Consider the following 27,881-nt stretch of genomic DNA (forward strand, 5'->3'; position numbering starts at 1 on the left):
GCTCGCATATCTCTTCACTCCGCCCTTGTTACTGCACCCCTGCTCCAACAATATATTGCTGCTGTTAATTTTCTGTAATGTATTCTTGAAGATGCACCATTTCCCCCATGTTACTCTCTTCAATAACAACAGGATACAATGCAGATGACTGTAGCTCCTTCCTCACTTCTCCTTAATTGGCCTTGAATCTCTGTTGTGCTTTTCTTGTCCACACCATTGCTTCACTTTAAGCCTAAATCAGACTGTGAGCCATTATTTCCCAGTTACTAATAGTTTGGATTTCTTCTGCCATATCCTCATTGTTCTGATTTCCTGAACTTTCTTCAATCCCTGGTTTTAAACAAAAAGCAAACTGAATAGGTGAATAATTCAAATATGCATTTATCCATTGGCAACCAAAGTACCCTGTCATGGCTCTTCAGTTTTGTGGTGACTATTGACTTATCTCAGCACCATCTAGTGACTAAAACCCAACATTAAATTCTGCTCTAATGGATGAACAAGTCATACATTGACCTCATGTATTTTCTGTGCTTTCTTGCTAAATGCACTATGGGCAAAGGATTCCACTCTAGGTGTGTGGAGTACAACTTGGAGTACTGTGTCACTCCCATTAATACTGGTTTAAATGATGCCTGCCACAATGCATTCTCTTTAACACAAACTAGAACACAACATCATTTCAAACACAACATCATTTAAAACAGAAACAGCGATAGACCATTCAAGCCTGCTCTGCATTCAGTAGAATCAGGGTCGATTTTTTACCTCAACCCTATCATCCCACATTATGTCCATCTCCTTTATTCCCCTTCATAATCAAGAATCTATAAATTTCAGTGTTTACTATACTCGACAGCTGAGCATCCATAGCTTCTTGAGGCAAAGAAATCCAAAGACTTGCATTCTCTTAACTGAAGAAATTTTATATCTTCCCAGTCCTAAGTAACCAATCCCTTTTTCTGTAGCCCCAGTTCTAGCTGTCCCAGTCAGAAAACACATCTGCCAAGCATCTACCCTATCAAGTCTCTTAAAAATATTGAATGTTTCAATGATATCACCTCTCAATATTCTACAATCTAGTGAAGATAGGCATATTCGGTCTCTCCTTGTAGACATTCTCATATGCCACATCTCTTTGAAAGGCGAGTGGTCCCTAAGAGATCAATACTCTTCTCTGCACCAGTATCTTGTGACAATTCCTTGGGATCCAAGGATGCGAAATGGACACTAGTACAAAGCAGCCACAAGAGTGAAAATTTAACATATGAACTGTAACGTTGAAAGCATGCTTCAAGAATTTCAATTGTTTTGGGAGTTCCCATGTCCCTGACAAAGGTCTCAAGTTTTGCGGTCATGCATGGCCTTCTACACAATTACCCTTACAAAATAGCTTCAGTCATGGGGGTCCAAGAACAGGAAGCTCCCTGAGGTCAGCAAGGGGTTCCGCTATAGAGACAGTTGAACAGGATACAGAGGATATCCTATTGCTGTCTGCAAAAAACATTGATGCTATTCTTAGACAGTGAGACTTTACAAGGCTTCCACATATGGTTACTGCATTAACTATCTTCCCCAGATCTTCCTCCTTACACTGGTATTTCATCATCTACAATTCCTTCACTGTGCACAGCAACTCAACGCTTCAAATCATATAGACTGATAGCCTTTCAGAACTGTTCAAACACTATTTGAACGCACACATTTAGTGCCTGAATGGAAAGTGAAAGCATGTGAAACTGATTTGAAGGAGGCAATCAACCAATTTCTCAAATTCCCATAACATGGATTACAGACAATTTATGATGCCACATCTTGTCCATTCATAAAGAGTTGCGAGGTCATTGCTACTGAAATAAAATCTTTAAGGTGCTGTGTTTTTTTAAGTGCTAACCCATTCATTTCTGTTACTAGTTGGAATTATATTCATCTTTTGAATAACTAATACATTTTCCAGTGTGATCTTAATCTTTAATACTTCATAAAAATGTAAAAGGTTTTTAATTCATTGGATAAATTCCAATTGTTGGCAGCAAGCTCAAAAACGTCTTCTTCTACAGAGGTCAGAGTGGCCAGATCAGCCTGTCTGCCTCCTGTCCAGCTCCTCTCCCACACATAAGGGGCCCTCTTGTCCTGTAATAAAGTGGCACAGTTAGGGGGCACTCATCCTGTTACAGTTATGGACTGTGAGGACTCTACATTACTCCAAATCATGAGCAGGCAATGCACCATCCACAGTATTCCAAATACCCTCACTTCTTTCCTCTTATAACCCTTGCAAAAGTCCATCTGCATCTGTTTTGAGTCCACCCATCTATTATCTTGTCTGTAACCTCTCGCTTATGCTCCTGTGTGCCCAACAACACAATGTCCAAATGGTACCTTGCCATTACATTCTATCAACGACCATCGCCATAATGCAGCCTTACTCACTTATCACTGATTTTAGAAGGTCGCGGAGGTACTTCTGAAAATGATCAAAAGGGAGGAGGCTAGGTTTGCTCACCTCCTCTGCTGCCTTCACACAGGCTACCTTCATTGGGCTGGGAGTCATCATGAATCTTGTGTTTCTACCCATGTTCTAGCCAAGATGCTTTCTCTCTGTGGAGACACAAATACAGCTCTTTAACACTTGCAGTACTTTCCTCTGTTTCCACTAATGGTTCTGCCTTTCCAGACAAACATTCTGGAAATAACTCCCTTTTCGTTCCCAGATAGAAATAGAATTAAATACTCATGTGCAGGAAGATGTACAAGTGCCCTCCTTATGCATTTCTTCACTGTGTGAAAGTAAGGCAAAGCAAACGGCACATAGCATAGCCCACTGCCCCTTTAAATATCTGAATGTTGAGCTAGTTCTGGGCAAAGGCTGCCGGTTCTGTGTTTGGGCATCCCACACTCACAACAGCATTGAACAAGCACCAAACTCAGCACCACCGTGTGATCTGAGAACCCACTTGTGGCCATTAATGGTCGATTAACATTTTATGGCATGAACTGGACAGACAGCAATGGCAGTAGACAAATCCCTTCACCTCAGGCATATTCCTGGAATAATGGGACTCTCCTATGAATAAGGATTGGGAAAATTGTGCCCGTTTACAGCTACAGTAACTGGGAGGTGTTCTTTTTTTCATATAATCACTACCACGTGGAAGCAGGCCCTTCAGCCCTACAAGTGCAAACCGACCCTCTGAAGACCCACCTAAACCCATTCCCCATTACTCTGTATTTACCAACACGACAATAGGGGCAATTTAGCATGTGCAATTAATCCAACCTGCACATCTTTCAATTGTGGGAGGAAACTGGAGCACCCAGAGGAAACTCACACAGACACGAGGAGAATGTACAAATTCCACACAGACAGTTGCCGGAGGCCGGAATTGAACCCGGTCCCTGGGTGCTGTGAGGCTGTAGTGCTAACCACTGAGGCCCCCATGCCACTCTCATTGATCTCATTGGCGATCTCATTGAAACCCACGTGATGTCACAAAGCTATTCCTCTTTTTTCCTAAAAGCTGTTCCTTGGCTCAAGGAGACTCTGTTCTTGACATTTTTCAGAGGGGCAATAAACCAGGCTGGGCTCCGATCAGTCTGGTTTAGTACAGAGATGAAAAGGATTTTGAAAGTCCTTTTGTTTATGTGTAAAAAGATGAGACTTCAGGCCAAAGTGGTCATGTTTCAGAAGTGGCCTGTATAATAAAACGGGGAGTGGTCAGCTCTCTAGCTGAACTCAGCAGGTTAGTTCAGTCTGACCTGGTGAGAAGTTCAACAAGGAGCTGTGTGGAAACTCTCTCTCTCTCTCTTTTCTGCCCTTCAGCTTCAACCTGTAAGCATGTGTTCCATTATACTGGTTTTTAAAGGGAGTTTGCTTATTGGGACTGGTGTGTATATTCAGAACAGCATAATTAAGTTTAGTTGGATAGGCTGGTTGCTGTAGGGGTTCTTTATTCTGTTCTTTGTGTTTCATTGTGTAATTTTGTGAATAAAGTTTTGTCTGTTTTAAAATCTAGTAGTCAAGCTAACTATCTTACTCTGGGTAATTTTCACCGTATGCTTACTGAAACAAATTGCAAAGTTATGGTCTGAGCTGCCTGCTGAAGAATCTTTTGAGTGGTCTGGCCTAGTCCATAACAGGTTGTAGGCTCAAAGTTTGTGCGAAGATTTGTAGCTCGGGTGCTCGTTGTTGTGGTTCTGTTCGCCGAGCTGGAAGTTTTTGTTGCAAACGTTTCGTCCCCTGGCTAGGCGACATCATCAGTGCTTGGGAGCCTCCTGCGAAGCGCTTCTTTGATGTTTCCTCCGGTGACAACCGGAAGCGGCAGGGACAGACCACTATAAACACCGGAGGAAACATCAAAGAAGCGCTTCGCAGGAGGCTCCCAAGCACTGATGATGTCGCCTAGCCAGGGGACGAAACGTTTGCAACAAAAACTTCCAGCTCGGCGAACAGAACCACAACAGGTTGCAGGCTTTTTGCACGATTTTTAAACAGCAAGTGGTAGGTGCTAGTGTCTTTATTTCGGGTGTTGGTTTGGTTGGGTAGACAAAGCTTGGGATAGTAATGGCTCTTTCTGTCACCAAAGGTTTTCTGGATGTGGATGCCGTGACTTTGGAGGTTTTACAAAAAGTGAATAAGACCAAGTTGCAAAAATTAGCAGAGAAGGTGGAATTAGAACCGTCTGCTTCTGTGAGGAAAGGAGAGATAATTACAGCAGTAGCTCAGCAGTTAAACTTGCAGGAGAAACCATCAGAATCTATGGAGATGTCAAGAATTCAATTGCAAATGAAGCATCTTGAGAGTTAAGGAAAGGGCAGCAGAAATGAAACAGTTTGAGTTTCAATTAGAAGCAGAAGATAAGGACAAAGAGAGAAAACAGAGAAAGAAAAAGAGAGAGCTTTTGAACTTCAAAAGCTGACATTTAAAAAGGAAAGTGAGCTTAAAAGGCTGGAGATAAAGACTGAGGGTAGGTTCAGTGAGGAAGAGAGTGAGGATGAGCAAGCCCCTGGTAGTCAGATGCCCAGTGAGAAACTGTTTAAATATGTTCAAGCATTGCCTAAATTTGATGAGGCGAATCTGGAAGTCTTTTTCATCTCATTTGAAAAGGTGGCTAAACAAATGCAGTGGCCAGTGACAATGTGGGTTTTGTTGATCCAAACGAAACTTGTAGGTAGGGCGAATGAGGTATTTGCCGCACTATCAGAGGAGATATCTGAGGAGTCTGAGGAGATTGAAAAAAGCCCTTTTAAGTGCAGATGAGCTTGCACTAGAAGCCTATAGACAATATTTCAGGATTCAAAGGAGAGACCCTGATCAAACCTATATTGAGTTTGAAAGGATCAAACAGAGTAATTTCGATAGATGAATAAGAGCTTTAAAAATCAAGCAAACCTATGATGCCCATAGCAAGGTAATTATTTTGGAGGAATTCAAAAATTCATTGCCGATTATAATGTGAACTCATGTGGAAGAGCAGAGAGTTAAAACAGCAAGGTTAGCAGCTGAAGGGGCTGATGATTATGAGCTGGTCCATAAAACTCGGTTTGGCTTCCAGAATCAATTTCAGTCCATGAGGGATAGAAATTAGGGCAAAGAGAAATCCTCACATGGAAAGGGAAAGGTAGATGTCAGTGAAGATCATAAGGATAACTTACCACAGGTGAAAAAGAAACCCTTGAGAGGGACAAAGAAGTTTAAAAAAACTCTGGTGTTTTCATTGTAATAAAGTAGATCACACAAAATCACAGTGTTAGTGGGCTAGGAGAAAGCCAGATGTAGGAAAACCAGTCAAGCCTGGAAGTTTTATTAGACTAGTAACAAAATGGACAAGGGAAGTTAGACAACCGCCTCACGATGATCAAAGGTTGATTAAGGAGGAAGTGCCAGATCTGCTTAAATAATATAAGTGCAAGGGTAAAGTTTATTCACATAGGCCAGAAGCAATAGGTAAAGAGGTTACAATATTAAGGGACACAGGATCCTGTCAGTCTGTAATGCTGAAGGATGAGGAGTTATGCACTCCTGAGGGTCTATTGCCAGAAAAGATACAGGTAACAGGAATTCATGGTGAGACAAAAAGTGCTCGATTATGTAAAGTGAGGCTGGAGAGTCCAGGGAAGAGCGGAGAATTTGTGGTAGGAGTACTGGACAAACTCTCAGCTCCAGGAGTACAATTTGTCCTTGCAAATGATATAGCTGATTCACTGATAGGTGTGCTGCCTACTCTAGTCGAAAAGTCGATGGAGATGCAGGCAACTGAAGGCACTGAGAATGTTTACAGGAATCTTCCCAGATTGTGTGGTCACAAACTGAAGTGGGAGAGATCAAAAGGCACAGATAAGGAAGCTGATGAAGTGTTATCCTAAACTTTATTTGATCAGATAAGTGGATCAGAGAAGGAGCAAATAGGTAAACATGCCAGTATTTTTAGCTCTACTAAGCTGATTACAGCAGAAAGATGAGGAGTTGAAACAGTTATATCAAAAGGCATTTACTGAGAAAGAAAGTGAATGCATTCCCATGTGTTTTACTTAACAAATAGTGTCTTAATGTGGAAATGGAGATCATCACACATTCAAGCAGATAAGAAATGGGCATAGATTCATCAAATTGTTTTGCCAGTAGGGTATAGAAAGGAGGTGCTGTGAGTGGCGCATGAGCTACCACTTGGAGGTCATTCAGGGATGAGGAAAACACCGGTTAAAATACAAAGACATTTTCACTGGCCTGGACTAAAGATGTAGTTGAATTTTGTCAGGCGTGTCATACATGTCAGCTAATCAGAAAACCACCGGCTGTAATAAAACCTGCACCTTTAATACCTATTCCAACATTTGAAGAACCTTTCACAAGAGTCTTGATTGATTGCATAGTCCCCCTACCTCAAACACAAAGTGGGAATAAGTATTTATTAACAATAATGGATGTGTCGACTAGATTTCCAGAGGCAATCCTATTATGCAATACCACAGCTAAAAGGGTTGTAGAAGAATTACTTACACTTTTTACTCAACACGGACTACCAATAGAGATCCAGTCAGATCAAGGATCAGACTTCACATCCAAACTATTCAAGGAGGTGATGGATAACTTGGCAATAAAGCAATTCAAATCCACTGCATACCATCCAGAATTGCAGGGAGCGCTAGAGAAATGGCATTAAACACTAAAGACCATGTTGAGGGCTTATGGTCAGGATCACCCAGATGATTGGAATAAGGGAGTTCCATTTGTACTTTTTGCGATCAGAGATGCACCAAATGATTCGACCAAATTCAGTCCATTTGATTTAATCTTTGAGCATGATGTAAGGGGACCGTTAAAATTGATGAAGAAGAAATTAATAAGTCAGAATTTAGAGACCACCCATTTGGACTATGTGTCAAATTTTAGAGAATGATTAAACAGAGCTGGAGAGTTGGCTAAACAGCATTTAAAAGTATCACAGCATTCAATGAAAAGGAAGTGGATAAGAAATCACAAATTCGCAATTTTACAATTTGGGATAAGGTATTGGTGAGCCTATTTAGTGGACCGTATCAAATTGAGAGGAAATTGAGTGAGGTGAACTACTCGATAAGGACTTCAGACAGGGAGAAATCTCACAGAGTGTGTCTTGTGAAAATGCTCAGAAGTTATTTTGACAGGGAAGGAAAGCAAGAGGAGAAGGTGTTAATGATTACAGCACAGTCAGAAGAACCAAGTTTGGAGGATTTCAAATTGGACATTCCTCAAATCAAATTGGACAATGAGGAAATTGTCAAAAATTGGGATTAATCATTGAGTTACCTTCCACAAGACAATTGAAATGACCTGAAAGAGTTATTACTATCACATGGGGAGATATGCAGAAATAAACTGGGAAGTACTAACCTGATTGTGCATGATGTAGAGATAGGAGATGCTGTTCTGATTTAACAACACCCTTATAGACATAACCCTCGTATGTTGGCACAGGTTCCGAAGGAGATAGAGTACATACTTCAAGATGGTATAATCAAAGTGAGTTACAATGACTGGAGCTCACCTGTACTAGGCAAAAGTGAGGACTGCAGATGCTGGAAATCAGAGTCTAGATTAGAGTGTGCAGGTAAAGCACAGCAGATCAGGCAGCATCCGAGGAGCAGGAAAATCGACGTTTTGGGCAAAAGCGCTGATGAAGTTTCCTGATGAAGGGCTTTTGCCCGAAACATCGATTCTCCTGCTCCTCAGATGCTGCCTGACCTGGTGTGCTTTTCCAGCACCACTCTAATCTGGAGCTCACCTATAGTCATGGTGCCAAAGCCAGATGGTAGCCAATGGTTATGCGTGGACTAATGTCAAATGGATTACATCAGTTCAAAGTCATGCCATTCGGTATGGAAAATGCTCCAGCCACTTTTTAGAGACTGACTAATAAGGTCATTGCTGGCTTACCCAATTGTGTGATGTATATTGATGACCTGGTGATTTTTAGTCACTCACGGAAGGAATATTTACAGCATTTCTCGGACTTGTTCGATCAACTTTGGAAGGCAGGCTTGGTGGTAAACCCAGCTAAAAGTGAACTTTCCAAAGCCCAAGTCACCTTCCTGGGCCATGTTATTGGATGCGATAACAAAGGTAACTGGGGAATTTCCCACACTGTCAACATGAAAAGCAGTACTATGGTTCCTGGGGTTGAGTGAATTTTATCAAAAGTTTGTGCCGAACCTTAGCAGTGTGGCTGCTCCATTCACTGGATTGTTAAAAAAGGGCAAGAAGTTTCAGTGGACTGAGGACTGTCAAAAAGCATTTTACAGCCTAAAAACTGTATTAACCACTGCCCCATTATTAGCCACACCTGATTACACAAAGCCTTTCAAGGTGGCTATCGATGCCAGTGATGTGAGTGTCGGTGCGGTGCTCCTGCAGAACGATGAAGAAGGAATAGAAAGACCAATCGGGTATTTTTCCAGGAAGTTGAATGTTCATCAACAGAAATATTCAACGGTGGAGAAAGACACTTTAAGCTTGGTGCTGGCCTTACAACATTTCAGTGTTTATATTCCCAGCAATGTGTCTGAGGCTATCATATACACTGATCACAGCCCATTGACATTTGTGGGAAAATTTAAGGACAAAAATGGAGTGTCTAGATGGAGTGTGTTGTTGCAGCCATTCAATTTGACAATCGTGCATGTGGCAGGTCGTGAAAATGTGATTGCTGATGAGTTATCGAGACTTGAAGGAGATACAGAGGTGTTCAGTGGTGGGTGTACCGCGGCCTGAATTTGCATGGGGTTGTGCATGTTTGCATGTTTATTGTTAGTCTAGTGTACAAATGTGTGTTTAGACTACTAACCGGGTTTTTGAAGCATTAAAAATGAAGCCACCTTTTGGTATTGATGTTTTCATTGGTGGGGGGAGGTGTCACAAAGCTGGTCCCTTTTTATTGGAAAGCTGTTCCTTTTCTCAAGGATACTGTGTCCTTGATTTTTCTCAGAAGGGTAATAAACCAAGTCAGGCTCAGATCAGTCTGGTTTGGTACAGAGATGAAAAGGATTTTGAGAGGCCCTTTATTTACTTGGCTTCAAGATCATGTTTTTGAAGTGACGTGTATAATGAAAGGGGAGTAGTCAGCTCTCTAGCTGAACTCAGCAGGCTAGTTCAGTCTGACCTGGTGAGAAGTTCAACAGGGAGCTGTGTGGAAACTCTCTCTCTCTCCCTCTTTCTGCCCTTCAACTTCAACTTCAACCTGTAAGCATGTGTTCCATTATACTGGTTTTTAAAGGGAGTTTGCTTATTGGGACTGGTGTGTATGTTCAGAACAGCATAATTAATTCTAGTTGGATAGGTTGAGTTCTGTAAGGATTCTTTATTCTGTCCTTTGTGTTTCATTGTGTAATTTTGTGAATAAATTTTGTTTGTTTTAAAATCTAGTAGTCAACCTAGCTAACTTACTCCAGGTAATTTTCACTGATTACTTACTGAAACAAACTGCAACGTTATGGTCTGGGGCTGCCTGCTTAAGAATGTTTTGAGTGGTCTGGCCTAGTCTGTAACATTGAAGGGATAGATGCAGATAAACTGGCTCCACTGGTTGGCCTATTTAGAATCTGGGGACATAATAGGGGTGCAGCCAATTATGATTGAGATGAGGAGAAATTTTTAACTCAGAGAGTTGTGAATCTTTGAAAGTCTGTGCATCAGGGAGTTGCGAAAGATCAGTATTTAAATTTAAAGTAGCCGTTAACAGATTTCTGAAGACAAAAATTAATAAAGGTAAAAAGGAATAGGAACAGAAGGGATTGAAGTGGATGATGGGACATGATTGTATTAAATGGCAGTTCAGACTTGATGGGCTGAATGGTCCACTTCTTCTCCAATGGTCCAAAAACTCACCATCAGGCTCCCATCTTGCTACTGCCAAAGATCATAATACTAAACCCTCAGCTGTTGTTCAGCTCAATTTAAATTTGTCCACAGCATCGTAACATTGGGCTCTGTTTTCCCACTTTACATTTGAATGTAAAGACAACTTTAATTTTAGCTCCCCAACCTGGAATCAAGAGTGTGTTGGTGATCCTAATCAGAAGGCGTCCAATAAAGAACCTGCCTCCAAGCTCACTGTTTATTGAGAGAGGGTGGATAGGTTGAAGAGGAAGGAGAGCTGACTGCACTGCGCTGTCCTGAGATTGCTGCTGAGTGTCAGTGACACAAAAAGGAGAAGGGTACATTGGATGTGAACTAAAGCTGAAAGAACCAGCAGCCATTTCTTCACCCTAGCACCACCTTTGATAGCAATCTCCAATGACTTCTCATGCAACGACAAACCTCTACTGGTAGTCAGCTTCACCTTCCAGTTTTTCCCAGGTAAAAGTTCAAATCACATGCCATTTCATTGTTGTTTCAACCTCTCACTGCACTCACACACCTTTTGTGGATTGGTGAGTTGCAGACCATGTGAGAGATTCCATTGTTCTGGCAAAATGGCGACTACAGTAATTGAATTATTAACAAGATCAATTGGCTTCCTACCAATGCTAGGCAGGTTGCCATCAATGCACATAAGCCATTGTGGGAGGAGTCAGACACACGCCTCACTCCTGATCAATTGTAGGTGTCTAGTTTACCTGCGTTTAGATCAGGGTGGTGCTGGAAAAGCACAGCAGGTCAAGCAGCATCCGAGGAGCAGGAAAATCGACGTTTCGGGCAAAAGCCCTTCATTAGGAGTGGAGGACTTTTGCCCGAAACATTGATTTTCCTGCTCCTCGGATGCTGCCTGACCTGCTGTGCTTTTCCAGCACCACTCTGATCTAAACTCTGGTTTCCAGCATCTGCAGTCCTCACTTTCATCTAGTTTACCTGGCCCTAGTTCCCCCTCTAACTCCTGCTTCCTTCACTGGATCCATCTCCATGGACCTGGGAAGACTTATTTCATAACAGAACGGATGCAACCAACACCATGTATCACCAAAACCATCCTATGATCATTTACTGATGTGAGACTCAGTCACTATGCCCATCTTTCACAGTGAGGAGCAAGCGTTTTCCATGCTGGGCTGAGAACGTGTTTGATGATAAAACCTCAATATAAATTGAATCCCAAAGACATTCAGAAGAAAACATGAGCTCAATGCTTCAAAGGTAGACTATTAGTCTCAACACAAATTGTTGGTGTGCATCAATATTTCTCCTCGTTGCTGTTTGAATGAGGGGTGTGTGTTTGTGTGTCTGTGTGTCTGTGTGTGTGAGAGAGACATTCTGGCTATTCCTAACAGTGCCATCAAGAAATGTAAGTCACCCTCCTTGCTGCCACTAAAGACTGAGATTGACCTACTGCATATATCTTCTTAAGGTGCATTGGTAGTGTCAGGGAGAAGGCACAGTGCAGGGGATGGCACTATGCCATTCACTTGGTTCTTACCTGAGAAACAACCTGTTTTTCTTATTCACTCTGGGGACATGGGTGTTGCTGGCTGGGCCAGTATTTATTGCCCATCCCTAGTTGCCCTTGAGAAGATGGTGGTGAGCAACCTTCTTGAACCGCTGCAGTCCACAGGCTGTAGGTTGACCCACAATGCCCTTAGGGAGGGAATTGAAGGAGTTGCTTCAGTGACAGTGAAGGAATGATGGAATATTTCCAAGTGAGGATGGTGAGTGGCTTGGAGGGGAACTTGCAGCTGGTGATGTTCCATATATCTGCTGCTCTTGTCCTTGTGGTTGTGAGTCTAGAAGGTGTTGTCTGAGGATCTTTGATGAATTTCTGAAGTGCATCAGTGTTATCTGCAGGTACTCCTTATGTGTTAGCACAGGCTACTGATTTTAAATGGCTGCTAATGGAAAGGGAACCTAATGATATCAATGACATTAGTGAAACCATGTATGGTGCATACCTGTAGTCAGTCGCCTGGATTGAAGAGCCAAATCATGGCGAAGGTGACTGAATTTCATGGTCAGGGTGTGGCTGTAGAGATGGTCCTGGTGATTAATGGAGCTGGATATACCGGCACTTGTTAAATGGATAGTGTCTATCACGGGAGATTTCCAAGACTGTGGAAGTAGAATTGAAGGACATGGGACAACAAACAAAATTGCCATCAATAAGGAATGTTGGTTTGTTCCCACTTTCTCCATCTGGTGCCAGGCCTTTACAACAACAATCTGATTTGCTATAAAATAACAGAAGCTGCTTTTAGAACCTGAGTCATGGGGGTCACAGACGTAGGTATCCTATGGTATACTCTGATAAACGATCCAGCAGTGAATAGACCCTCACTAAAGGAGTTCTCAAGTTTCGTCAACATCTATGCCAAAGCCTCATGCTTTACTAAGAACTTTCTCTTGAACTCAAAAAACCCAGCTTTCAGCTCATTGCTGCTGAACCTCTGACTGCACCCCCACCCGCCACCATTGTTCTTCCTCTTCATTTACCACTGCCAATCGGCCATGCTCATTCATGTTGTGGCCTGCACTCAGTGCCCTTCCCTCTGGCGGACTCTCTAACTCTCCCAGGTTAGTTACCTGATGAAGGAGCAGCGCTCTGAAGCTAGTGCTTCCAAATAAACCCATTGAACTATAACCTGGTATTGTGTGATTTTTAACTTTGTCACCCCAGTCCATGACTGGCACCTCCACCCCATGGCTCACAAGCTAGGCAGCTCTGAAATGCAGTTTGGGAATGATAGAGTGAGTGATGGAATGAAATGTGAAGCTGTTGCTGAGATATATGTGTCTTCCTTTTTATAACATACCTAAAAAAGGAAAAAGATGAACAGAGGTGAGAATGGATTATTGAGAAAAAACATTTTGTATCACTTTGAGTAGAAAGAGAATTTTACAGTGTAATTCATGTGTATTAATGTAGGGAACAACTGGGAAAGGAATGGAAGCAGAATGCTGTAACAAATTTGCGGTGATAGATCCTACATCTTGTCTATTATACCCTCTCCAGAATTAGCAACTTCGTCCTAAAGGGCAGCTCTCCATCTTTTGCACTTCTATCTCACTACCCACTGAGCTGTTGTTCGTATTACATATAATAAATATAGATATCAGTGTGGAATGGAATGAATCGGGACACCAGTAAATGTGGATATGGAAAGCTTGGAGCATGAAGTGTTTCATGGTGATACGTTGATGGTAACTCATTCATGGACATTAAAACAATCTGACAGAGGGTCATTGCAAGTGACAGACTATCTGAAGCAATATCCTTAACACATCTTACCTAGCCTGCAAATGACCTATGAGTAAGCCATTCAGTCCCTCAAACCTACTCTACATTCACGAAGCTCACGGCTGAGCAGATTGTAACCTCAAATCCACATTCCTCCGACCTCTGATAACCTTTCACCCCCCCCCTTGCTTACCAAGAACCTACTCATCTGTGCCTTAAAAAAATTCAAATACTTTTCTTCCACCAACTTAGTCCAGTAATTTAACCACTACCATGCTATACCCTTGTTTATATTTACTATAACCATCTTTTAAATAAAAAGGCTTTCTTTTCATTATGAACCCAGCTGATGGTAATACTGAAAAATGTGTTGCTGGAAAAGCACAGCAGGTCAGGCAGCATCCAAGGAGCAGGAGAATCGACGTTTCGGGTATAAGCTCTTCTTCAGGAATGAGGAAGGTGTGCCAAGCAGGCTAAGATAAAAGGTAGGGAGGAGGGACTTGGGGGAGGGGCATTGGGAATGCGATAGGTGGAAGGAGGATAAGGTGAGGGTGATAGGCCGGAGAGGGGGTGGGGCGGAGAGGTCAGGAAGAAGATTGCAGGTCAAGAAGGCGGTGCTGAGCCCGAGGGTTGGGACTGAGATAAGGTGGGGGGAGGGGAAATGAGAAAGCTGGAGAAATCTGCATTCATCCCTTGTGGTTGGAGGGTTCCTAGGCGGAAGATGCGGCGCTCTTCCTCGAGGCGTCGTGTTGCCATGGTCTGGTGATGGAGGAGGCCAAGGACCTGCATGTCCTTGGCGGAGTGGGTGGAGTAGGCAGCCTGTCTCCCCAATGTAGAGGAGGCCACATCGGGTGCAGTGGATGCAATAGATGATGTGTGTGGAGGTGCAGGTGAATTTGCGACGGATATGGAAGGATCCCTTGGGGCCTTGGAGGGAAGTAAGGGGGGAGGTGTGGGCGCAAGTTTTGCATTTCTTACGGTTGCAGGGGAAGGTGCCGGGAGTGGAGGTTGGGTTGGTGGGGGGTGTGGACTTGACGAGGGAGTCGCGGAGGGAGTAGTCTTTCCAGAATGCTGATAGGGGAGGGGAGGGAAATATATCCTTGGTGGTAGGATCTGTTTGGAGGTGGTGGAAATGACGAAGGATGATACGATGTATCTGGAGGTTGGTGGGGTGGTAGGTGAGGACCAGTGGGGTTCTGTCCTGGTGGCGATTGGAGGGGCAGGGCTCAAGGGCAGCGGTGCGGGAAGTGGAGGAGATGCAGTGGAGAGCATCATCAACCATGTCTGAGGGGAAATTGCGGTCTTTGAAGAAGGAGGCCATCTGGGTTGTTCGGTATTGGAATTGGTCCTCCTGGGAGCAGATGCGGCGGAGGCGAAGGAATTGGGAATATGGGATGGCGTTTTTATAGGGGACAGGATGGGAGGAGATGTAATCTAGGTAGCTGTGGGAGTCAGTCGGTTTATAGTAAATGTCCGTGTTGAGTCGGTCGCCCGAGATAGAAATGGAGAGGTCGAGGAAGGGGAAGGAGGAGTCTGAAACGGTCCAGGTAAATTTGAGGTCGGAGTGGAAGGTGTTAGTAAAATGGATGAACTGTTCAACCTCCTCGTGGGAGCACGAGGTAGCGCCGATACAGTCATCGATGTAGCAGAGGAAAAGGTAGGGGGTGGTGCCAGTGTAGCTGCGGAAGGTGGACTGTTCCACATATCCAATGAAGAGGCAGGCCTAGCTAGGGCCCATGCGGGTGCCCATGGCTACTCCTTTGGTTTGGGGGAAGTGGGAGGATTGGAAAGAGAAGGTGTTCAGAGTGAGGACCATTACAGTCAGTCAAAGGAGGGTGTCAGTGGAAGGGTACTGGTTGGGTCGGCGGGAAAGGAAGAAGCGGAGGGCTTTGAGACCTTCGTGGTAGGGGATGGAGGCGTATAGGGACTGGATGTCCATGGTGAAGATAAGGCGTTGGGGGCCGGGGAAGCGAAAATCATGGTGGAGGGCGTGGGTGGTGTCCCGAACGTAGGTGGGGAGTTCTTGGACTAAGGGGTACAGGACCGTGTCGAGGTATGCAGAGATGAGTTCGGTGGGTCAGGAGCAGGCTGAGTCAATGGGTCGGCCGGGGCAGTCAGGTTTGTGGACTTTGGGCAGGAGGTAGAAACGGGCGGTGCGGGGTTGTGGGACTATGAGGTTGGAGGCGGTGGATGGGAGATCCCCTGAGGTAATGAGATTATGGATGGTCTGGGCGATGATGGTTTGGTGGTGGGAGGTGGGGTCATGGTCAAGGGGGCAATAGGAGGAGGTGTCCGCGAGCTGGCGTTTAGCCTCAGCAATATAAAGATCGGTGCGCCAAACTACCACCGCGCCTCCCTTGTCTGCCAGTTTGATAGTGAGGTTGGGGTTGGAGCAGAGGGAGTGGAGGGCTGCACATTGTGAGGGTGAGAGGTTGGAGTGGGTGAGAGGGGTGGACAGGTTGAGGCGGTCAATGTCGCGGCGGCAGTTGGCTATGAAGAGATCGAGGGCGGGTAAGAGGCCAGCGCGGGGTGTCCAGATGGATGGGTGTGTTGGAGGCGGGAGAAGGGGTCGTCAGAGGGTGGGCGAGAATCCTGGTTGAAGAAGTAGGTGCGGAGGCGAAGGAGGCAGAAGAATTGTTCGATGTCTCACCGCGTGTTGAACTCGTTAATCCGGGAGCGTAGGGCGATGAAGGTGAGGCCTCTGCTGAGGACTGATCTTTCATCCTCAGAGAGGGGGAGGTCTGGAGGGATGGTGAAAATACGGCAGGGCTGGGAGCTAGGACCTGGTGTGGGGCTGGAGCTGGGAGTAGGGGCGGGGTTAGGCGTGAGGCCGGGGTTAGGCGTGGGGGCGGAGTTAGGCACCCGATGTGGCCTCCTCCACATTGGGGAGACAGGCCGCCTACTTGCGGAACACTTCAGAGAGAATAGGACCCACACCAACCAACCCAACTGCCCCGTGGCGGAACACTTTAACTCCCCCTCCCACTCTGCCAAGGACATGCAGGTTCTTGGCCCCCTCCGTCGCCAGACCATGGCAACACGATGCCTGGAGGAAGAGTGCCTCATCTTCCGCCTAGGAACCCTCCAACCACAAGGGATGAATGCAGATTTCTCCAGCTTCCTCATTTCCCCTCCCCCCACCTTATCTCAGTCCCAACCCTCGGGCTCAGCACCGCCTTCTTGACCTGCAATCTTCTTCCCGACCTCTCCGCCCCCACCCCCTCTCCAGCCTATCACCCTCACCTTAACCTCCTTCCACCTATCGCATTCCCAACGCCCCTCCCCCAAGTCCCTCCTCCCTACCTTTTATCTTAGCCTGCTTGGCACACCTTCCTCATTCCTGAAGAAGGGCTTATGCCCGAAACGTCGATTCTCCTGCTCCTTGGATGCTGCCTGACTTGCTGCGCTTTTCCAGCGACACATTTTTCGGCTCTGATCTCCAGCATCTGCAGTCCTCACTTTCTCCTGATGGTAATACAGAACAAGGAAAATATAACTTTAGCATTCATTTCAAGAGGGCTAGAATCCAAGAGGAGAGATGTACTGCTGAGCTATATTAGGCTCAGGTCAGACCATGTTTGTAATATTGTGAGCAATTTTGTGCCCCATATCTATGGAAGGATGTGTTGGCATTGGAGGATGTCCTGAAAAGGTTTACAAGGGGATGAAGGGCTTGTCATAGGAGGAGTGGTTGAGGACTCGGGGGTGACTTCATTGAAACTTACAGAATAGTGAATGGACTGGATAGAGGGGATGTGGTGGAGATGTTTCCATTAGCAGGAGAGAGTAGGATCAGAAGGTATAGCCTCGGAGCAAGGGGATGACCTTTCAGAATTGAGATGAGAAATTTCTTCAGCCAGAGAGTGGTTAGTCTGTGGAACTCATTGCCACAGAACGCTGTGGAGACCGGGTCATTGAGTGTCTTTGAGATAGCAATAGATGGGTTCTTGGTTAGCAATAGGACGAAGGGTTACATGGAGAAGGTACGAGAGTGGGGTTGAGAAACATAACAGCCATTATCAAATGGTGGAGCAAACTTGGTGCTGAATAGCCTAATTCTGCTCCTATATCTTATGGTCTTAAGTCAGAATCCAGAATGAAACCTTCTTAACAGATCATAAGTTTTATTTTTGTAGTTTTATTGTTATGACACTCAATCACTGACCATTTTCACATAAGGCTGCCAATATATTTTAAACAAAAAACATACTTTTATTACATCAAAAAGCTACATATTAGAAAGATCTTATCAAACCTATCAAAATGAAGGCATATGGTTTTTTCCAGCAATATCCTTTACAGACACTCAATCCCAGTGAAATATCACTTCTATCTGCAATTCAAAGTTTCCTATTTAATGATTATGTGACAAGTATTTCCTTTTGGTGACTTTCTGCACATTCATTAGATGTGATTTACTCCATTTCTCCTAGAGACACATAGGCTCAGACTAAATTTGCTGACATTTTGCACTGCACAGTAAGAAACACTCAAAAATCATGAGGAGCATAGATAAAGTGAAAAGCAAGGGTCTCTTCTCTAGGATGGGAGAGTTCAAAACTAGGGGGTTATATTTTTAAGGTGAGAGGAAAAACTTTTAAAAAGGACATGAGGGACTTTTTACATACAGAGTTTCATGCGTAGAATAAACTGTCAGATGAAGTGATGGATGCAAGTATAGTTACAATATTTAAAAGACATTTGGGTAAGGACATGAATAGAAAAGGTTTAGAGGGATGCGGGCCAAATGCAGGCAAGTGGGACTAGTGGGAACGTGGTCAACGTGGACTAGTTGGACTGAAGGGTCCGTTTCCATGTTGCATGACTCTATGACTCTAAGAGAGTTCCAAAAAGTTAAGAACCTCTGTGAAACAAATAATTTGCCTTATCTCTGACTTATATAGGCGACCTCTGGTTTTTAATCAGTGATTCGAGTGCAAGATTCTCCCGTAAGATGAAACATCCTCTTCACATCTATCCTGTCAAGATCCCTCAGGATCTTAACTAGACCAGCAAAATGATTCAAGTTTTAGAAATTCTCTCAGGTTCAGGTGCGTTAGTTACTCTATGTGTCGTGTCCAGGCTTTATATTCTTAGTATCTCCATAAAACCCAATGTCAAATCATCTAACCAAACAAGGAGCATAGCAACAGCGCCCTCTTGTGCTTTGAACTTGATGGAGCTCATGCTTGTTTTGCAGTCATTCTCCTGCAAAACTCTCTAATCTTTTGGTAGATGAATCTGAACATTGAATTTATTGTCACGTGTACCGAGGCACAGTGAACAGCTTTATCTTGCGAGCAATACAGGCAGAATACAGAGTTGAATAGCATAGATAAGTAAATAATAGGTAAACAACGGCAAAAACAAAAACACAGGTACAGGCGAATGTTAAGAGTTTGTGAGTCCATTCAGTATTCTAACACCAGTAGGGTAGAAACTGTTTCGAAACCAGCTGGTGCATGTGTTCAGGATTCTGTACCTTCTCCCCGATGGTAGAGGTTGTAGAAAAGAATTGCCAGGGTGGGATTGATCTTTGAGAATGCTGGCGGCCTGTCCTTGACAGCGGGTCTGGTAGATGGATTCTATAGATGGGAGGTTGGCCTTTGTGATTGTCTGAGCTGAGTTCACCACTCTCTGTAACCGTCTCTGATCTTGAATGGTACAGTTGCCATACCAGGTAGGGATACATCCAGACAGAATTCTATCGACGGTGCACCTATAAAAGTTGGCAAGGGTTTTTGCCAGCCATGCCAAATTTTCTCAGCTGCTTGAGGAAGAAGAGACATTGTTGGGCCTTTGTAACCAACATGTCCACACGAAGAGTCCCAGAAAGCTTGTTGTTGATGACCACTCCCAGGAGCTTGACACTCTCATCTCGTTGCACTTCTCTGCTGTCAATGTGTAGGGGGGCATGAGTAACATCCTGCCGAAAGTTAATAATGAGTTCCTTGGTTTTGCTGGCATTGAGAGCTAGGTTGTTCTCAGTGCACCATTTTTCCAGGTCTTCCACGTCTGTAGTCTGTTTCATTGCCATCTGAGATTCGACTGACTTTGGTGGTGTCATCAGTGAACTTGTAACTGCCATTAGTCTGGTATTTGGTGACGCAGGCATGGGTATACAGTGAGTACAGTAGGGGGCTGAGTACGCACTCCAGGGGGGGGTCCAGTGTTGAGTGTTAATGAGGATGAAATATTGTCACCAATCTTCACTGATTGTGGCCTGTGGGTCAGGAAACTGAGGATCCAGTTGCAGAGAGTGGGGCTTAGTCCGAGATCACTAAGTTTAGTAATCAGTCTCGAGGGGATAATCGTGTTGACTACAGTTCAGCCTTCAATGAGTAAGATTCTTACGTAGCTGTTCTTGGTGTCAAGGTGTTCTAGGGAGGAGTGAAGGGCAAGTGATATGGGCATCTGATGTGGATCTGTTGGTCTGATAGGCAAATTGGAGTGGGTCAAGGGTAGTCGGGAGGCTGGAGTTGATTAATACCATGACCAGGAGAAAGTGAGGGCTGCAGATGCTGGAGATCAGAGCTGAAAATGTGTTGCTGGAAAAGCGCAGCAGGTCAGGCAGCATCCAAGGAGCAGGAGAATCGATGTTTCGGGCATAAGCCCTTCTTCAGGAATGAAGAAAGTGTGTGATACCATGACCAACCTTTCAAAGCACTTCATGACCACTGAAGTTAGGGCCACTGGGCAGTAGTCATTGAGACATGCTGCATGAGCCTTCTTGGGCACAGGGATGATGTTGGCTCTCTTGAACCAGGCAGGGACAGCGGCCTGCTGCAGGGAGAGGTTGAAGATGTCAGAGAAGACCTCTGCCAGTTGATCTGCGCATGCTCTGAGTGAACGACCTGGTACTCCATCTGGTCCCATGAAGGAAAACTGACCTCTGATGCAGTGACTGTTGGGATAGGTTTGTCAGGACTTGTCAGAATAGGTGTTACCTCCGCCAAAATTCTGCTCAAAGCAAGCATAGAAGGCGTTGAAACGATCTGGGAGGGATGTGTCATTGTCTGTATCTTGCACTGTGTCTTTTTAGAACCTGTCATGTCATTCAGTCCTTGCAGTAGCTGCCGGGTGTCTGTCTGGGTTTCTAATTTGAATGGGTATTGGTCCTTGGCTGTCCCAATGGATCTGCAAAGGTCATACTTGGATTCCTTATATTTGAGTGGGTTTCCTGATCTGAAGGCCTCATACCTTGTTTTTAGCAGGTTCTGTACATCCTGATTCATCCAGGGTTACCTGTTGGGGAACACCCAGATTGACTTCCTCAGTATGCAGTCCTCCACACACTTGCTGACAAAATTTGTGACGGTGATGGCGCACTCACCTGCGGCCTGTTTGGACATGGCCCAATCAGCCAATTCCAGATAGCATCGGAGTTGATCCTCTGCCTCCTCTGACCAGCACTGGACCTGTATCCATGAGGGGGTCTCCTGCTTGAGCTTTTGCCTGTAAGCCGGGAGAAGAAACATAGCATTGTGGTTGGAGTTCCTGAAATGAGGGCGGGGGATGAAGCAGTAGGCATCCTTCACAGTGTTGTAGCAGTGGTCTAAAATGTTCTGGCCCCTGGTGGGGCAGGTAATGTTGTGCTGGTACTTAGGCAACACCTTCCTTAGATTGGCTTGACTGAAGTCGTCAGTCACAATAAATAGGATCTCGGGGTGATCGGTCTCCAGGGTGTTAGTGGTGGAGTACAGCACATCCAGAGCTTCCTCAACCTTTGCTTTTGGTGGTATATACACAGCAGCTAGTATAGCAGCGGTAAATTCCCATGGTAGATAGAAGGGGCGACATTTGATGGTGAGGAATTCAAGGTTTGGGGAGCAATGGCTGCGAGGGTTGCAATGTCCGTGCACCACAAGTTGGTGATTAAAAAACAAACCCATCTACCCGTGAAAATGCCTTGAATGAAACAAGGCCAATTAGAATTATTTGCACATTATTTTAACTATAGTTTTCAATCTGAGATGTTAATAATAACAATAAAATATACCATACTATCCCCACCAACAGGTTGTCTTGGCTTTTCTTGGCTGGGTTTCTCCAGATTTATTTGGCTGTATCGTAAACTCACATCTCTCCTCTAATCTATCTTTTGCTCCAGGGCTGGAAACTAGTGCTTGACCTTTGACTTTCTCCCTGTCTGAACACTAGCCAGAAGAGCTATATCCCTGGAAACCATGACCTGCTACACTTAAAGGTGAATCTCAACACTATGAGTTTGGGGTGAGTCTCAATTTATAAGTTTACATCAGAAGCAATATTTTACAAATCATATCAAGAACATTTCTGTTCTCTTCCAAATAAGACTGCCCTGCTTCCTCCAATTTCATAAAGTGATGTGCTCTGCAGCAGTTATGCTTTGAATCATCATGTACATTACTGAGTTCAGAACAAATATTTCAATTGTCCAAACAAGGATTGGGAAGGGAGAATATCTTAATTCAGGATTGTTTAACATCATCTCCATCAGTATACCTCCCAGCTGTTAAAGACTGTAAGACACAAACCAAACTACTTCAGACCAACAAATTCAACACTAGTAGTTGGTAGATTCCAGAAATCCATCATCAGGGATAAGGTAATTGAATACTTGGGATTTAGGAGAGTCAGTTGGATCTTATGAAAGATTGGTCATGTTGAATTAACATAATGGGATACTTGAAAAGAATCACTGAGGCTGTTGCAAAAAGAGAATTAGTGGAAGCCATCTTTCTTCATAGATTTTAAGAAATTCTTTGATAATCTGCACAAGAGATGATTCATTAAAACTGAGGCTTGAGGTTTGACTCTACTTTTATATAGGCTGATTAAAAATGGAGGGCAGCTCATCCACACTCATAACATCTGGAGGATTGTGACTGGATAGAAAACCAGAGGTGGTGTATTTAACCGTCCGTGGGAGTGACCTGAGTGGCGGAGACTTTTAAAATGAGATGCAATGACAGTAGTGAGGGAGGCACAGTGGCCTGTCTGAATCTTGGACCAACTGAGGCCCTCAAGTGGCCAATGAATGGTAACATAATGACTTCTTTCTGCCATTGCTGGTGTTTTATTTTCATATCGATAGAGTCATACAGTCAGACAGTGATGGGAGGTGTCTACATTGTGTGGTGAAGTCACCAGGTAACTTTATACACTCTGAGGGGACTTCCTTCTACCCAGGCATCCTTTGCCCAATGGACCCTCCACTCCAGAGTGAAATCCCCCTGTCTGCTGAACTTGGTCCCCCAGTGTTCTCACTAGAGTTGTCTGACTGGCCCTGGCATTACCCTAGACTTCTCACATGGCCAGGAACATGGCTGCTCTTTCGTGTGAAAAGGCCCAGCTGTGCCTACCACTGACAGTGATGCTGCTGGGTCTGGTGAGATGCTAGTCATCTGATTACACAGCAGAACATGAAGGCAAGATATCCTGCCAGCTAAATCATGCCATTGGCCTGACCAGGCTGAGGTGGCCTCTCCCCTGCCTAGTCACTTGGGGCTTAGGGTGCTCATCTCCACATAAACCTTGGCTAAAGTATTTTCATGAGTCAATAGGACATTGGTTTGCAAGGTTTGAGGGGATTAGCTGAGGTGGGGTCAGTAGACATCCGCGTGTCAGATGACCAACAGGGACAATTGATATGTTCAGAGGGCGGCACGGTGGCACAGTGGTTAGCACTGCTGCCTCACAGCGCCAGAGACCCGGGTTCAATTCCCACCTCAGGCGACTGACTGTGTGGAGTTTGCACGTTCTCCCCGTGTCTGCGTGGGTTTCCTCCGGGTGCTCCGGTTTCCTCCCACAGTCCAAAGATGTGCAGGTCAGGTGAATTGGCCATGCTAAACTGCCCGTAGTGTTAGGTAAGGGGTAAATGTAGGGGTATGGGTAGGTTGCGCTTCGGCAAGGCGGTGTGGACTTGTTGGGCCGAAGGGCCTGTTTCCACACTGTAAGTAATCTAATCTCTTACTGGAAATGAACATAAATTTGTAAATAGTGGGGTGTAAAAGCACGCTGTAAAATGAATTATTTTTGCCAGAAAACTGCCAAATGATGTAAAATGATAAAATATAATTGGTAGAACAATACTTGTTTCAACAGCACATTTTAAAGTGCCCAGTGAATGGATGCATGTACAGCAGAGGAGAATATAATGTGAATGATAATCCACGAAGATGTTAAACAAAATTAGGAATTCAAGTGCAAATCAAAGGTAGTTTACAACAGGCTTCAATAGGTACAGTACCAACCACTGTCTGAAGTTCTCTTCTATTCCAAACAAAAGCAGTCTATTTGACTGGGATTCTACTCCGGGCCATTAGCATTAACATCCACTCCCTTTAGCATTGGTATATTGTAACTACAGTATGTACTACCCACTGAATGCATTGCAACAACTTTGGCAGCATGACTTTACCCTCCACCCTTGACCACCCAGAAACATAAAAGAAATATGTGCATTGAGACACCATCATTTTATATATAAAATTCTTCCTGTTCATGTCAGCACCATGCAAGCCCTTCCCTCAAAGTGACAGCAATCTCTGCACATGCACTGCAGCAGTTCAAGAAAGCAGCTCACCAGGCACTTTTCAAAGATAATTAGCAAAGCAGTTTGCCAGTGTCACCCGAATTCCAAGAATGAATTTTGGGAAATGTTAGGCTAACATAGTCTTAATGATATTGTTATTCAATAGACTACTACCAGAAATATGAATAGAGGCACACTCACAAATCCCAGATAACTGTATATAGCAGCGATAAGTAAGTACAAAAATAACTCTGAAATTATTATTTATTTTGACTTTTGAGAAAGAGAATTCTATAAATCTCATCTACTTGTGCTTGTCTTGCAACATAAATGAAGAAATGATAATTGAATGTATGTTTGGTATGGGCAAAGAGTTAGGAAAAGCAGCAGCATTGAGTGACTAAGGAGAGCGAGCAACAGGGAAGCAGGAAAAGGAAAGAGACAGAAAAAGATCCCAAACCTGACAGACAGATTGACAGAGGAATATAGAGTCAAGCAGAGATAGATGGAGAGACGAACATAAGCAGGGGACATAAACAATCAACTTCCCAGCTGTAACAGCACAGAGGATAGGCAAGTTGCTTTGCTTGTCAGCTTGCCAATATAACTCCCTGGCAAATTGGTGAGTGGCATTTTTCTCCACAAAGACAGATGATGGTTGAACCTTTAAATCAGCATTGCAGGAAGGGCCCATTTCCTTCCAAACTTGAGGATATTGTGCACTATTTATTTAAGCCAACTTGATAAAACCAGTTCAGGGAGAGTAATTGCTGGTCCTTTTAAAAAAAGGATTTACAGTTAAGTTTCAAAATCAGGACCCTTAAATAGCACGACTCCTTAAACGGATTGAAATGCAGGGAGCTGGTCAGGGCAAAGTTAGCAGACAAAAAGCCATCCCTTTCTATGGCTCTGTCAATTAACTTGTGCAGCCATTTCATAATTTAATAAGTATTAACATTCCCTCAGTGCTATTTCTGCAGCAACCATCATGTCAATGCTCTGCAGTGCTCTTGCAGCATGAGTCTTATCACAAATCTTTAACATGTGGAGAATGTGGACTTTCAAAAAATAATTGTTCTCAGTACATTTTATCAGAGAGGTGCCTCTGCTTTTAGGTTGCTGTAAAGCTTTTTTCTTAAACCAATGACATGTTACTTTTAATGTACACATCTTAAGAAACAAGTCACCCGACAAGAGATTATTTTAGAGGCTACTTTGTCTGCCTGTTATTAATAGATTTCAGAAGAAGTGTTGTTTCATCCACAACATGTTCTGGTTCTTGGCTTTTTATTTCTTCTGCTCAAAAGCACTTCAACTTAAAATGTCACATTGGGCCAATGATGAGGAGGCACAGGAGGAACATATATGTTCTCTGTATGGTAGAACATGGTTAATTTTCTTTAAGAAGTCAACATATACTACAAAGTGTATGAGTTTGACCAATTCATCAAAGAAACTGTAAAAATATAACCTGATCTGAACATTGTGCATGAAATTTATGCCATAAAAATAAAGAGATGGACCACTTTCATGGTTCCTCGACCTCTCTATACCCATTGAATTGTGCTGAAACATGGAGACTGACAACAAAATAGGAAAGAATGTTCTGCATTATTAGTCTCCTACAAATGCTGTGGTTATTGGGAGAACCCTCATTCTCATAGATTAGAACCACATGTTTAAAATGAGTCAAAATGGTCTGAGTCTAAAGTCTCGTCTGAAAGACAAATCTTACATTCTCAGAGCATTTCTTTATTTCGATCTATGCTGTGTGTTCCTCATAAAAATTCTTTAGATCTTTTATATATATATATCTGTTATCCCTGTAATCATGGTTATAATTTTATTACTACAAGTTTAAAAGAGAACAAGATGCCACTTTTAATGTGGTGAATCTTCAGGTTATTTTCCAACATTATTTACCAGGTGTTTTACCGCATTACAAACAAAACTTTATGACCCTCTCATTTTAAAATGAAATGGTTTGGTTTCTATTGCTGCACTTCAAGAGAAAACAGACTTTCTCAGAAAAATAAAGGTCTCGGGTTAAAATCTGGCGTATTCATGTATTCCCAGGCCAGTCTGTGGATATAAATGCATCCTGCCCGTGATGGCTTGCAGATCTTCAATTAAACCAGGATGGATAATCTCACATAAGCTTTTAATGAGTGTAAATCCACAGCACACAGTTGTCCAAAATTCACCACAAACTAAAAGCTGATTAATAGTGTCATTTATATGCAATTGAATCCCCGCTTCGAGAAAAAACTGGAACTGTTGTATTCAAATGTCATATTGGGTGAATGAATGAGGAGGCACAGGTCATATGCAGTCAGAAATGCTCTTCTGTGCTTGGACACAGCATATATTACTGTACAGTGTTGAGAGTGTATTAGCTAGTTCCTTTTCTGTGCTAAGACTCATCCAGACTGAGTGAAGCAGACCCTGAATAAAATGGAGTAGAAATGTTCCAGTTCCATTTTGAGATGTCATTGTTCAGGGAATCACTAAGCTCCCCAGGAATAAACCTGAATAGTCATTTAATACAACATTTTCCAGTGCAGTTGCATCATGGTCAATACTTACATGTTCCCATCTGGTACTTACAGTTTGCTGTCATATCACTAGCAGAATATAACCTTACTGAGTGCCTAATTTAACGTGAGCATCTTCGGACCTGACCCATATAATCTATGGGATGCTGCAACGAGGCAAAGAGAAGGCAATTAGTCATCAAACTCAATAAGCTGCTATTGTGCACAAGCCGAATACGCTGTCAATCAAATCTCCAAGGGTCAAAGGATATGTGTCTCATTGAGAAGGACTGTACTCTGTTAAGTAAAAGACTAAAAATGCAACATTTTGGGAAAGCAAATCTTAGCAGGACTTATCCACTTAAAGGTAAGGTCTAATGGAGTGTTGCTGAACAAAGAGACCTTGGGGTGCAGGTTCATAGCTCCTTGAAAGTGGAGTCGCAGGTAGATAGGATAGTGAAGAAGGCATTTGGTATGCTTTCCTTTATTGGTCAGAGTATTGAGTACAGGATTTGGGAGGTCATGTTGCAACCATACAGGACATTGGTTAGGCCACTGTTGGAATATTGCGTGCAATTCTGGTCTCCTTCCTATTGGAAGGAAGTTGTGAAACTTAAAAGGCTTCAGAAAAGATTTACAAGGATGTTGCCAGGGTTGGAGGATTTGAGCTGTAGGGAGAGGCTGAATAGGCTAGGGCTGTTCTCTCTGGAGCGTCGGAGGCTGAGGGGTGACCTTATAGAGGTTTATAACATCATGAGGGTCATGGATAGGATAAATAGACAAAGTCTTTTCCCTTGGGTGGGGGAGTCCAGAACTAGAGGGCATAGGTTTAGGGTGAGAGGGGAAAAGATATATAAGAGACCTAAGGGGCAAGCTTTTCACACAGAGGGTGGTACGTGTATGGAATGAGATGCCAGAGGATGTGGTGGAGGCTGGTACAATTGGAACATTTAAAATGCATTTGGATGGGTATATGAATTGGGAGGGTTTGGAGGGATATGAGCCAGGTGGGACTAGATTGGGTTGGGCTATCTGGTCAGCCTGGATGAATTGGACTGAAGGGTCTGTTTCCATGCTATACATCTCTATGATTCTATATAATGAAAAGCAATTGCACAAATATTTTGGTCTTTTGATGCATTGTCTCTAAAGAAGTAAATAAATAAAATAAATACTTGCATTTATGTAGCC

At 43.7% G+C, this 27,881-nt stretch overlaps 1 long non-coding RNA gene across 1 annotated transcript; it reads right to left on the reverse strand.

Moving 5' to 3' along the window:
* Window positions 1-17,782: 17,782 nt before the first annotated feature.
* LOC148142172 (uncharacterized) lies at window positions 17,783-27,051 on the reverse strand. The gene is made up of 3 exons (XR_015752158.1): window positions 26,764-27,051; window positions 20,974-21,095; window positions 17,783-20,885 (listed from the first exon to the last, which is right to left on the reverse strand). It is a non-coding gene; the product is annotated as an uncharacterized LOC148142172 (long non-coding RNA).
* Window positions 27,052-27,881: the final 830 nt, after the last annotated feature.

Source organism: Chiloscyllium plagiosum, unplaced genomic scaffold, assembly GCF_037043375.1.
Source record: "Chiloscyllium plagiosum isolate Xiang-an unplaced genomic scaffold, Cpla_swu_hap1 HiC_scaffold_30, whole genome shotgun sequence".
NCBI lineage: Eukaryota > Metazoa > Chordata > Chondrichthyes > Orectolobiformes > Hemiscylliidae > Chiloscyllium > Chiloscyllium plagiosum.